The sequence below is a fragment of the Coffea eugenioides genome, unplaced genomic scaffold (genome assembly GCF_003713205.1).
Source record: "Coffea eugenioides isolate CCC68of unplaced genomic scaffold, Ceug_1.0 ScVebR1_15;HRSCAF=72, whole genome shotgun sequence".
Classification (NCBI taxonomy): Eukaryota; Viridiplantae; Streptophyta; class Magnoliopsida; order Gentianales; family Rubiaceae; genus Coffea; species Coffea eugenioides.
In genome coordinates, this window is record NW_020862014.1 from 115729 (window position 1) to 128619 (window position 12891).

Below are 12891 nucleotides of genomic sequence, written 5' to 3' on the forward strand. Positions count from 1 at the left end.
GGATATGGGATCATTTCCCAAAATGCTGCATTTTAAGCAAAAGACCATCCCACACCCACAACTCCTCCGTTGGGCAGCATGGTTTTCCCAATACTCCTTTGATGTTAAACACATTAAAGGGATAACTAATATTGTTGCTGACTTCTTTTCTAGGAAAGAACCTTTGCCTCAACAAGACTTACCACAAAAGGTCTTACCTTGTTTCATGTTCACCCCGGTCCAAGACCATCCTCCAGAAATCCATGAAATACCGTACCCATGGAAAAAAGAAAATATTGAAAGAATTAGAAACCAATATGAGCTTGAACTTTTCCGCTCATATGGTGGATCAATACTCAGTCCCTTTGGTACAAATCCTGAATACCCTTTCTGCCAGATTTTCATTGCCAATCCTACTGAATTTCCAAAAGAACTATTATGGTATTTTTGGTGCTTGTGTCATCAATATCATATTTTAATGGAATTTCATAGTCCATTCTTTAATAGACCATTGGCTCAAAATCTTAAACAATTTTTTCAATGGTTTAAGCCTTTACCCAATTGGAAAAGTCTGTTTGCTTCCAATACAAATCATATTCTTTTCCATTTTCATCGACCCTGTCATCTCATAAATAACCAAATCCAAGCCCTATCCAATGCAGTTATTTATAGGGAATTATCTCATACTATTTTAGACCAAGAAGTTGAATATGGAGAAGCTCAAAGATATATATTTCAGGAAAACAGATGCATTCCTCTTGAAATTTGGCCAGGACCCTATGGATCATGGAATTACCAAAATTCTCATCCTTATTGGACCCAGATCCGAAAGGCTAAAAAACAGTGGACTGATAGAATGAATTCATCAGAATTTCAAGATTCTCAGATGCCTGACAATTTCACTCAGGACCCAAGATCTTCCAGTACACAAAGATCACTCCATAAATACCGCCCAGAATGGAAAAGCATTGAAAATAAAAGGAGCCATGATGATTGGATTGAACAAATGAACATCACTGATCCAGACTCTACACCTTCTGATACCCCTGATGAAGACTGGACAATCTGAAAACATAAGGACCCACAAGGCCCCAGGATCCCACATGTTTGCCACTTGGTTTACCACTACTTTTTAAATAAGCTTCATCCTTCATGAAAGGCCAAGTTACTGTTGTCAAAGAGTCATTTGTCTTTTCAAGTCTTTAAGAGTCATTTACCCTTTGAAGTTTGTAAAGAGTTGTCCTTTCAAGGTTTCAAGAGTCAAGTTGTCCTTTAGTTTGGAAAAAGGTTATTTGTCCCTTTGGACATCTCAAGAGTCACTTTGTAATCTATAAATAGATGAGCCATATCAGTCGAAAGGAGCATCGAGTCTTGTACCAAAATCTATCAATAAATTTCCAGTTTGTTTATCCATATGACAGGCTAAAGTTTTTAGTTTTCTCCCAAAGGAAGGCCGAGAAATCCTCATAGCTGCGTGTTGCTTAGAATATCATAGCTTTGTTATAATTTGCTCTTGTGATAACAGTCCCTTGAACTTTTGAAAGCCCAGAGGAGAGAGGCTGTTGTATGTTCGGGAATACCTTCAAAGAGCCAAGTTATCTTAGACACCAGATTTACGCAATACCAGCATGCTTGTATTGCAACGGTTGAAACAACACTAAATGCTGGAACTGTGTTTGTCACCCTCTTCCCAAATTTTAACATGTCTTTGGCAGATCCTCATCTTCTTGATGCTCTCAAAGTACAGGTTCAAATTGTTGGTGTAGATCAGGTCCACGATGCAATTGCAGCAACTCTCCATTACCAGATGGTATATAGAGTTCAGAATCATGCTCTTGATCTTAAAGTTCTTGGAAGTGAAGATGCTCTTTTAATTCAAGTTGATGAAAAGAATTCGACATCCTGCACACATGTTCCAAGACAGATTTCTACATCAGATCTAATTCAATTATTACCCAATAGTTGGATTACTGATTATGAAAATCTACACACCCAGGCCAATAAAACTCTTGAGTCATCCAACTCAAACATCACAAAGACAATTGAAGGGAGAACTTCTATCTCTTTTGATCATTCTCATTTAAAATCTTCTTTAAAAACACTTCCTTCTATTTTACTTGCAGAGATTCCAATGGAACTACCAACTGAGGAAAGCAAGGCATTGGGATGTTATGATGAAAATCACCAAAAAGGTTTTCTCCAAGATATTATTAATCATTTTAATGATAATGGAGAAGCAATTTACCATTTTCAGGATCCTATATCAGGCCATATTTATTTTGATACTTGTACAAGGTGTGAGGAGTGTTATTGGGCAGAACAACTAGAGCTAGATGCTTCTGAGATTTCTTTTAAGAAGAGATCCAAACCGGTTGACCCACAACCCTTTGAACCTCGACCTTGCAAGCCCGGTCCAAAGCCACAAGATCCTGATGCAGACAGTTTCCAGGCAGCTCGTAGTAGTTTTGATGGATACCAGATTCCTTCTTCATGGGTTTATCAGGCACCCAAACAAGAGAAAATCTTGCATCCTTACTATCAAAAATGTCTAGCCATTCTCGAAAAGGAAGCAAGGAACCAAACGAAGAAGCTTCAGAAGGAAACTAAGCCAATAAATAAACTACTACCCCAGTCTCCAGAAATCGGTTCTCAACCTATTCCATGTTTCATGTTTCAAGAAGTTGATTTCCCACCGTTGGATTCATTTGTGAAAAATGGTTCTAAACATACCCCAAAGATCCAAAATGCTGCCCCTATTGTCCTACCAACTGGAGAATCTGCTACCACAGATATTTCTTATGAAATTCTCAACTGGCAGACAGAAAACTCTTTGGTACAAAATTCAGCTCTTACCTCTATTCACCAAAATGTCTCAGAGGTATCTCAGCAGGTAAGTACTCTTGGTACTTCCGTTAATCATTTGGATACTTCAGTAAATTCCCAAAAGGAAGAAGTATCAAAAATGATTAGTGTACTTGAACGAAGGCTTGCCAGCATCAAATTTGATTCACCTTTGAATGCATCTTCTTTAGCAAATTTTGTTTTAAACCAAGAAAAAGAGACTGCGTTTCTTCAAAAACAAATTGCTACTTTAAAAACCACAGGTGAAGTTCCAAAATATGATGTTGGGCCAGCAGAACCTCCTCCACTGGTAAGCTCAGGGTTTGGAGCCATTCCTTTAAGGAATTGGCCTACCCCTTTTTATTTTGGAAATGTTACTACTCCTAATCATTCAGTCTTTTTCCCAGATCAGCCACAACCAGTTTCAACACAGCCTTGGGATATTGCCAAAGTTCTTCGTGAATATCGCAGGAACAAAAAAGCTCAGGCAAAGAAAGAAAAAGAAAATCAAAATGCGGAGGCTGAACAAAAGAAGCAAGAAGAAGAAAGACAGAGAAAAGCAAAACAGGTTGTACCAGAGACTTCTTTAATGTATACAGTACAATCTAACCCTACTTTTTCTGTTCACCAGGAAAAAAAGGCGGTTGAATCTACTAGAATCTATGAAAATCCTTTATCCTCTATGTTAGAGGATCTTCATCAAGATTCAATTCCCTGCCTTACTACCTCTAAAGCTGACAACAATTCAGATCAGTCTCAAATATCTGACAATGATGAAGAAGGCTTTTCAGATATTTCAGAATCAGGCTCTTCCGATATTTCAGAATCTGCTGTATCTGAATCAGAATATGAATCCCCAGATTCAACTGAATTTTCTGATGAAAATAAGAAAGAAAATCCTCTTATTTTAATGAATTCTATTGTTGTTGATGAACCTGAGGATGAAGAGGAGGGAGAAGAAGAAACATCGACTAATAGACCTCCAAGACAAGATCTCCCAAAAGCAAAGGGAGTACATTTATTTTCAATAGATGATATTCCTGCTGGAAAATGGGAAGCAAAATTCCAAGAATTTCATGCTTGGTTGACTGCTCAAAATTTTCATGAAGAATCTCATTTTGAAATTCTCTCAACCTTTACTGCTCATTTTTCAGGAATTTTAAAAGATTGGTGGACTAGCCTTGGTGATGCTGATAAAATGACTTTCTTGACCAGACAAGATTTTTCAGAAAATATAAACATCATTCATCCGATGTTTATTGGAGATGTCAAAGAAAGCCGAGAAACTAAGCGAAAAGAGTTTTTTCAGATGAAATGTTTATCTTATGATCGGAAAGATATAAATAGGCATTTCAAAAGAATGACTAAACTTTTTTATACTCTTGGTGCAGATATCAATATCAAACAAGCATTTATAAGTTCACTGCCGAAATCACTTGCAGAAGGAGCTGGGATATATATCCATAACAAATATGGATCAATCCTTAGTCTCACAACAGGGCAAATGAGACAAGCGGTTTTGTTAGCTCTTGATGATTTATGTCACAACAGAAAGGTTATCCGGGAGTATCTCAAATGAGATGTTTGTCTTGATCAAGCTTGCAAAAAGCCCGAGCTCGTTATCAAAGGAAAATGTAAGGCTTGTGGACCCTTCAAGCAAAGGAGAAAGTTTAAGAAATTCAAGACATTCACCAAAAGCTATAAACAGTTCTCCAGAAGACCTTTCAGAAAGAAATGGAGATTTTTCAAGAGAAGGAATAAACAGTTCAGAGGAAAGAAAGGAACCAAATGCTTTGTCTGTGGAAAGCCTGGACATTTTGCAAAAAACTGTCCGCAAAACCAGAAGGGAGTACATCTTATTTCAGAAATTCAACATGAATTTAATTTACAATTCTCTGATTTAGAATCTGAATTTTCTGAACAAGAAGAACAAACTGACTCTACTCTTTTGGCTTTACAGGAACCAGAAATTCTTATGGCAAGACCTAAGGAAACTGGGAAAAAGCCCATATATCCTAGGCACTTGTTCATCTTCTTATGGACAAGTATTCTACGCCTATTCCATTAATTGCATTTTTTGATACTGGTGCTTCTTTATCCATTATGAAAAAAGATGTTTTACCAGACCGTTTTTGGATCTCCTATTTATGGAGCTGATGGGAAATCTTTTTATACAGATTATATCACAAAAAATCCCATTTCTCTCAAAATCCTTCCAGATTGTGTTATCACTACCCAATTCTTAGGAGCCAATCTTGATTCCGGAAAAGATCTTTTACTTGGCTTTGATGTCTACAGAGAAAACAAATTTTTCATTACAGCCAGAGGGATAAGATCCAAAAGGTTTTTTAAATCTTTTATAGAAATTCCTAATCTTTATCTAATAAAGGATGAAACCTCTACTTCTTTAGAAGACTGACTCAAGAAATTTCAATAGAAAATTATCAAGGAGTCTTGTGCTTCTAACCATCAGGAGTTTTTACAAAAGTGTGATCATCCATTGTGGGAAATTCTGATTTTTATAGCCATCTTCCTTTAAAAAAGAATGAAGATATAAATCCCACAAAAGCAAGTCATTCTGGAATGAATCCTGAAGATTCTAAACTTGCTGAACAAGAATGCCAAGAACTCCTGCAACATGGTTTAATTGAAGTCTCTGATTCTCAATGGGCATGTCAAGCTTTCTATGTCAATAAGAGATCAGAACAGGTAAGAGGGAAAATGAGGTTGGTAATTAATTATCAACCCTTGAACATTTTCCTACTTGATGATAAATTTCCTATTCCAAACAGATTTACAATTTTCTCTCAAATTGCGAAAGCAAAATGGTTTTCAAAATTTGATTTGAAATCTGAATTTTGGCAATTAGGAATTTATTATCCTGAGGATAGGCATAAAACTGGTTTTTGTATTCCAAATCATCATTATCAATGGAAGGTGATGCCCTTTGGTCTCAAGACGGCACCATCACTTTTTCAAAAAGCGATGATAAAGATTTTTCAGCCTATCTTACATACAGCACTCATTTATATTGATGACATTCTTCTTTTCAGCTATTCTTTGGATGAACATATCAGATTGCTTAACCAATTTCATGATCTTATAAAGCAATATGGTGACAAAAGAAATTTCATATTTAGGAATGAAAATTTCAAATGGAACTTGTACACCTGAGCAACATGTTGGACAATCTGTCAAAGATTTTCCAGAAGAAAATTTGACAAAACAACAGGTACAACAATTCCTTGGTGTTGTCAACTATGTAAGGGAATTTATTCCCAAAGCTTCAAAGCATATTAGTCCTTTGACTAAAATGCTCAAGAAAGATCCCCTACCTTGGGGAATGTCCCAAACAAAAGCAGTCCAGAAGTTGAAAGAAACCCTCTTGGGTCTTCCTATTTTACAGGGAAAAAGATTTTACAGACAGACGCCAGTGATAAATACTGGGGAGCTATTTTGCTGGAAGAAGATCTTACTAATGGGAAAAGGCATTGTTGTGGTTTTGCTAGTGGAAAATTCAAAGCTTCTGAACAACACTATCATTCCACTTTCGAGGAAATACTAGCGGTAAGGAATGGAATAAAGAAATTCTCTTTCTTCCTCATTTCTCAACATTTCTTAGTTGAAATGGATATGGGATCATTTCCCAAAATGCTGCATTTTAAGCAAAAGACCATCCCACACCCACAACTCCTCCGTTGGGCAGCATGGTTTTCCCAATACTCCTTTGATGTTAAACACATTAAAGGGATAACTAATATTGTTGCTGACTTCTTTTCTAGGAAAGAACCTTTGCCTCAACAAGACTTACCACAAAAGGTCTTACCTTGTTTCATGTTCACCCCGGTCCAAGACCATCCTCCAGAAATCCATGAAATACCGTACCCATGGAAAAAAGAAAATATTGAAAGAATTAGAAACCAATATGAGCTTGAACTTTTCCGCTCATATGGTGGATCAATACTCAGTCCCTTTGGTACAAATCCTGAATACCCTTTCTGCCAGATTTTCATTGCCAATCCTACTGAATTTCCAAAAGAACTATTATGGTATTTTTGGTGCTTGTGTCATCAATATCATATTTTAATGGAATTTCATAGTCCATTCTTTAATAGACCATTGGCTCAAAATCTTAAACAATTTTTTCAATGGTTTAAGCCTTTACCCAATTGGAAAAGTCTGTTTGCTTCCAATACAAATCATATTCTTTTCCATTTTCATCGACCCTGTCATCTCATAAATAACCAAATCCAAGCCCTATCCAATGCAGTTATTTATAGGGAATTATCTCATACTATTTTAGACCAAGAAGTTGAATATGGAGAAGCTCAAAGATATATATTTCAGGAAAACAGATGCATTCCTCTTGAAATTTGGCCAGGACCCTATGGATCATGGAATTACCAAAATTCTCATCCTTATTGGACCCAGATCCGAAAGGCTAAAAAACAGTGGACTGATAGAATGAATTCATCAGAATTTCAAGATTCTCAGATGCCTGACAATTTCACTCAGGACCCAAGATCTTCCAGTACACAAAGATCACTCCATAAATACCGCCCAGAATGGAAAAGCATTGAAAATAAAAGGAGCCATGATGATTGGATTGAACAAATGAACATCACTGATCCAGACTCTACACCTTCTGATACCCCTGATGAAGACTGGACAATCTGAAAACATAAGGACCCACAAGGCCCCAGGATCCCACATGTTTGCCACTTGGTTTACCACTACTTTTTAAATAAGCTTCATCCTTCATGAAAGGCCAAGTTACTGTTGTCAAAGAGTCATTTGTCTTTTCAAGTCTTTAAGAGTCATTTACCCTTTGAAGTTTGTAAAGAGTTGTCCTTTCAAGGTTTCAAGAGTCAAGTTGTCCTTTAGTTTGGAAAAAGGTTATTTGTCCCTTTGGACATCTCAAGAGTCACTTTGTAATCTATAAATAGATGAGCCATATCAGTCGAAAGGAGCATCGAGTCTTGTACCAAAATCTATCAATAAATTTCCAGTTTGTTTATCCATATGACAGGCTAAAGTTTTTAGTTTTCTCCCAAAGGAAGGCCGAGAAATCCTCATAGCTGCGTGTTGCTTAGAATATCATAGCTTTGTTATAATTTGCTCTTGTGATAACAGTCCCTTGAACTTTTGAAAGCCCAGAGGAGAGAGGCTGTTGTATGTTCGGGAATACCTTCAAAGAGCCAAGTTATCTTAGACACCAGATTTACGCAATACCAGCATGCTTGTATTGCAACGGTTGAAACAACACTAAATGCTGGAACTGTGTTTGTCACCCTCTTCCCAAATTTTAACATGTCTTTGGCAGATCCTCATCTTCTTGATGCTCTCAAAGTACAGGTTCAAATTGTTGGTGTAGATCAGGTCCACGATGCAATTGCAGCAACTCTCCATTACCAGATGGTATATAGAGTTCAGAATCATGCTCTTGATCTTAAAGTTCTTGGAAGTGAAGATGCTCTTTTAATTCAAGTTGATGAAAAGAATTCGACATCCTGCACACATGTTCCAAGACAGATTTCTACATCAGATCTAATTCAATTATTACCCAATAGTTGGATTACTGATTATGAAAATCTACACACCCAGGCCAATAAAACTCTTGAGTCATCCAACTCAAACATCACAAAGACAATTGAAGGGAGAACTTCTATCTCTTTTGATCATTCTCATTTAAAATCTTCTTTAAAAACACTTCCTTCTATTTTACTTGCAGAGATTCCAATGGAACTACCAACTGAGGAAAGCAAGGCATTGGGATGTTATGATGAAAATCACCAAAAAGGTTTTCTCCAAGATATTATTAATCATTTTAATGATAATGGAGAAGCAATTTACCATTTTCAGGATCCTATATCAGGCCATATTTATTTTGATACTTGTACAAGGTGTGAGGAGTGTTATTGGGCAGAACAACTAGAGCTAGATGCTTCTGAGATTTCTTTTAAGAAGAGATCCAAACCGGTTGACCCACAACCCTTTGAACCTCGACCTTGCAAGCCCGGTCCAAAGCCACAAGATCCTGATGCAGACAGTTTCCAGGCAGCTCGTAGTAGTTTTGATGGATACCAGATTCCTTCTTCATGGGTTTATCAGGCACCCAAACAAGAGAAAATCTTGCATCCTTACTATCAAAAATGTCTAGCCATTCTCGAAAAGGAAGCAAGGAACCAAACGAAGAAGCTTCAGAAGGAAACTAAGCCAATAAATAAACTACTACCCCAGTCTCCAGAAATCGGTTCTCAACCTATTCCATGTTTCATGTTTCAAGAAGCTGATTTCCCACCGTTGGATTCATTTGTGAAAAATGGTTCTAAACATACCCCAAAGATCCAAAATGCTGCTCCTATTGTCCTACCAACTGGAGAATCTGCTACCACAGATATTTCTTATGAAATTCTCAACTGGCAGACAGAAAACTCTTTGGTACAAAATTCAGCTCTTACCTCTATTCACCAAAATGTCTCATAGGTATCTCAACAGGTGTAACAGCCCCACTTTCCCCTAAGGCGAACCAAAGGGGTTAGCGGACTGCCTGCCCAACTCTCGCCAGGACTACGGATCAGTTCACGTCGATCTAATACGTTTCAGGATAGTAAAAGCGCGCTCGGACCAGCCACAAGTATCAAAATAACAAAATAAAAGAAAAATGAAAACGATGAATAGTGCCTGGAATAGTAGAATCCGGAATCCCACCAAACATTAATACATAGCAATCCAACCTTTACAACCAAATCGGCATGTCAAAAACTATTCATCATAGGTAGACAAAATTCGGTTTGCCAATCAAAAATGAACCCAATACACATTAGGGTTTCATTCAAAAAAACATTTACAGGAGCTCAACTTGACAACCAACTAACACAACCTTTTCCAAAAGTGGTCATTTCCTGTAAGGAAAACAAATGGAACGGAATGAGCTTAAGCCCAGTGAGTTACTACCACATAAGCAACAAAGAGCATATAGCACAACCTTTCATTTCAAATACACAATTTAAAAAATAAAACCAGTCGGCAAAAGGATACGGACGGCTCTCAAGAGCCCATTTCCACGCTTACATTCTTGATCCAATCTCATTGACTCTCCGTCAACGTTTATGAGTACCAACCGTAGAACCCACTTCACTCCCATCCCTTCCACCAAACATACCCCAACCGGGCTCGCACTCCAATCAGTAGCTTTTGGTAATACTCGAGTATACCGGAACCAAGAGTCTCATTACTACAAGATTCCCCAGTACAGTCCCCGTGGCATGTCAATTTTCACGACCAAGCCCTCGCCGGCTCGATTCAATTGACTACCTACGGGGTTGAGCTCAGTAATACAGTAAGGCCATTGGATATTCGTCCAAACGACACCAAATTAGTTTTCCATGAATGAAATTCAATATCTCATATAGCAAGTGCAGTCTTTCAGTGAAACGGTAAACAGTCATGAATGGAATCACAAGGGGGTGAGGGCGGTCAAGTACACCCTCACCTCAATCACTTCCAATAGCCAAATAAGCCTTCAAGGCATCACTTTCACATATAACAAAGCCACGTAGTAACATTTAAGTGAGTAGTATACTCACCAATTCAGTAAGTGAGGTTTCATGCACCGCCGTCCAAAGTACGTCGTGCACTAACGTCACGCCCTAGAACATGTAAACAATTACCATAAGACTCGATAACGAGTCACAAAGCCATGCCAATAACAACCCCAAAAGGGTTTCCTATGCATATATAAGCATATAAGCAAACCAGAAAATCAGGAAATGGAACTCATTTGTCCCAACAACAAAAACAGTTTTGGCCTCCTAATACGGTAATGGCAAAAAATACGTTACGCTTATCGGATGAGGGTGTAAGACCCACCATCTCGAAGCTAAAAGACAGGGCTACAACAATGTAGAAGGCCACTCAGTCCAAATCCTAGCATAACTAGGTCAAAAATGCAGAAAACCAAGCCAGAACCGTAATTGCAGGTTCCCAAATCACACAAAACTGTAATCAGTCTAACTCAGTCTATACAGGTCCAAATGCATTGATTCAAAAGGCATACGGTAGCTAAAACATCAAGCTACATTTCATCAGAAGACACCAACAACAAAATCCAAACCAATTCCAGTAAAAACAGACGATTATAATCGCAGTTCGCACATTCTGATCACCCAGAACAGCAACAGTAAAAACGACATATCTCACTCTACACTAATCCAAATGACCTGAAATTTTGTAGGCACTTCAACTCATCAATACCTACAACTTTCATGTTTTGAGAAAAGTCCAATTCGGCCTCTAACCCTATGATGCAAAACCGGACAGAATTAGGGGTTATCAACCCTAACTTTTCTCATTTCAATCCAAACCCAAAATTGATTGCAATTATCAATAATTCACACCTACTAGAGTCATTATAAGCCATTGCCAATCATCAAAAATAGCCACAACATCACATTCATATTAAACCAGAAAATTCCTCAAAAAAATAAAAACTCCACCAAATCAACTCAAATCAAGAAATAAATCACACATTCCATCACTCAAGCCACCATTGGGCACAAAATAAGCATCATTAGATATAAGAGGATGTTCAATCATCACTTACCTAGTAAACAAGAGAAGAGGAGTTGTAGACCACCTTAGCTCTTCCAAAAACTTCACCAAACTCACCACTAACACTAAATGGAAAGATTGTATGGAGTGGAAACTAGTTTGTGTGATTGATTTGGATGATTTGAGCTAGTGGAAAGCTTGAAGATTGAAGAAGTTTTCTTCCTTCTTAGCAAGAGAGAGGGCCGGCCACAAGGTGAAAGAAAATGGTGATTTTTTGTGAAATTTTTAGATATTTAACCAATTTTGGTCAAAAGTCAAAAAAAAGTGAATAGTGTTCTTAAGTCAAAACCAATCACCAAGTGACACGTGGCACTTCATTAATGCATTCCTATCCTTTCTTTTCTCTCTCACATCAATCATTTCACACACTCTACTTATCTCTTAACACCCGATAAATTTTACGCAGTATCCGGAATTTAATCTTATTAACCGAATTTTTCCGAACTTTTCGCACTAGTGGGTCCCACGTCCATAATATATTCTTAATTTTCTAAAAACTCTCCAATACTAGAAAAACTATAATTACTCATAAAATCCACCAAGAAAATTTTCCTAAGCCAGAAAATGCAGAAAACAAGCAATTAAAGGGGAAAAACCCTAGGAAAATTCTTAGGGCAATACGGGTTCTCACAACAGGTAAGTACTCTTGGTACTTCCGTTAATCATTTGGATACTTCAGTAAATTCCCAAAAGGAAGAAGTATCAAAAATGATTAGTGTACTTGAACGAAGGCTTGCCAGCATCAAATTTGATTCACCTTTGAATGCATCTTCTTTAGCAAATTTTGTTTTAAACCAAGAAAAAGAGACTGCGTTTCTTCAAAAACAAATTGCTACTTTAAAAACCACAGGTGAAGTTCCAAAATATGATGTTGGGCCAGCAGAACCTCCTCCACTGGTAAGCTCAGGGTTTGGAGCCATTCCTTTAAGGAATTGGCCTACCCCTTTTTATTTTGGAAATGTTACTACTCCTAATCATTCAGTCTTTTTCCCAGATCAGCCACAACCAGTTTCAACACAGCCTTGGGATATTGCCAAAGTTCTTCGTGAATATCGCAGGAACAAAAAAGCTCAGGCAAAGAAAGAAAAAGAAAATCAAAATGCGGAGGCTGAACAAAAGAAGCAAGAAGAAGAAAGACAGAGAAAAGCAAAACAGGTTGTACCAGAGACTTCTTTAATGTATACAGTACAATCTAACCCTACTTTTTCTGTTCACCAGGAAAAAAAGGCGGTTGAATCTACTAGAATCTATGAAAATCCTTTATCCTCTATGTTAGAGGATCTTCATCAAGATTCAATTCCCTGCCTTACTACCTCTAAAGCTGACAACAATTCAGATCAGTCTCAAATATCTGACAATGATGAAGAAGGCTTTTCAGATATTTCAGAATCAGGCTCTTCCGATATTTCAGAATCTGTTGTATCTGAATCAGAATATGAATCCCCAGATTCAACTGAA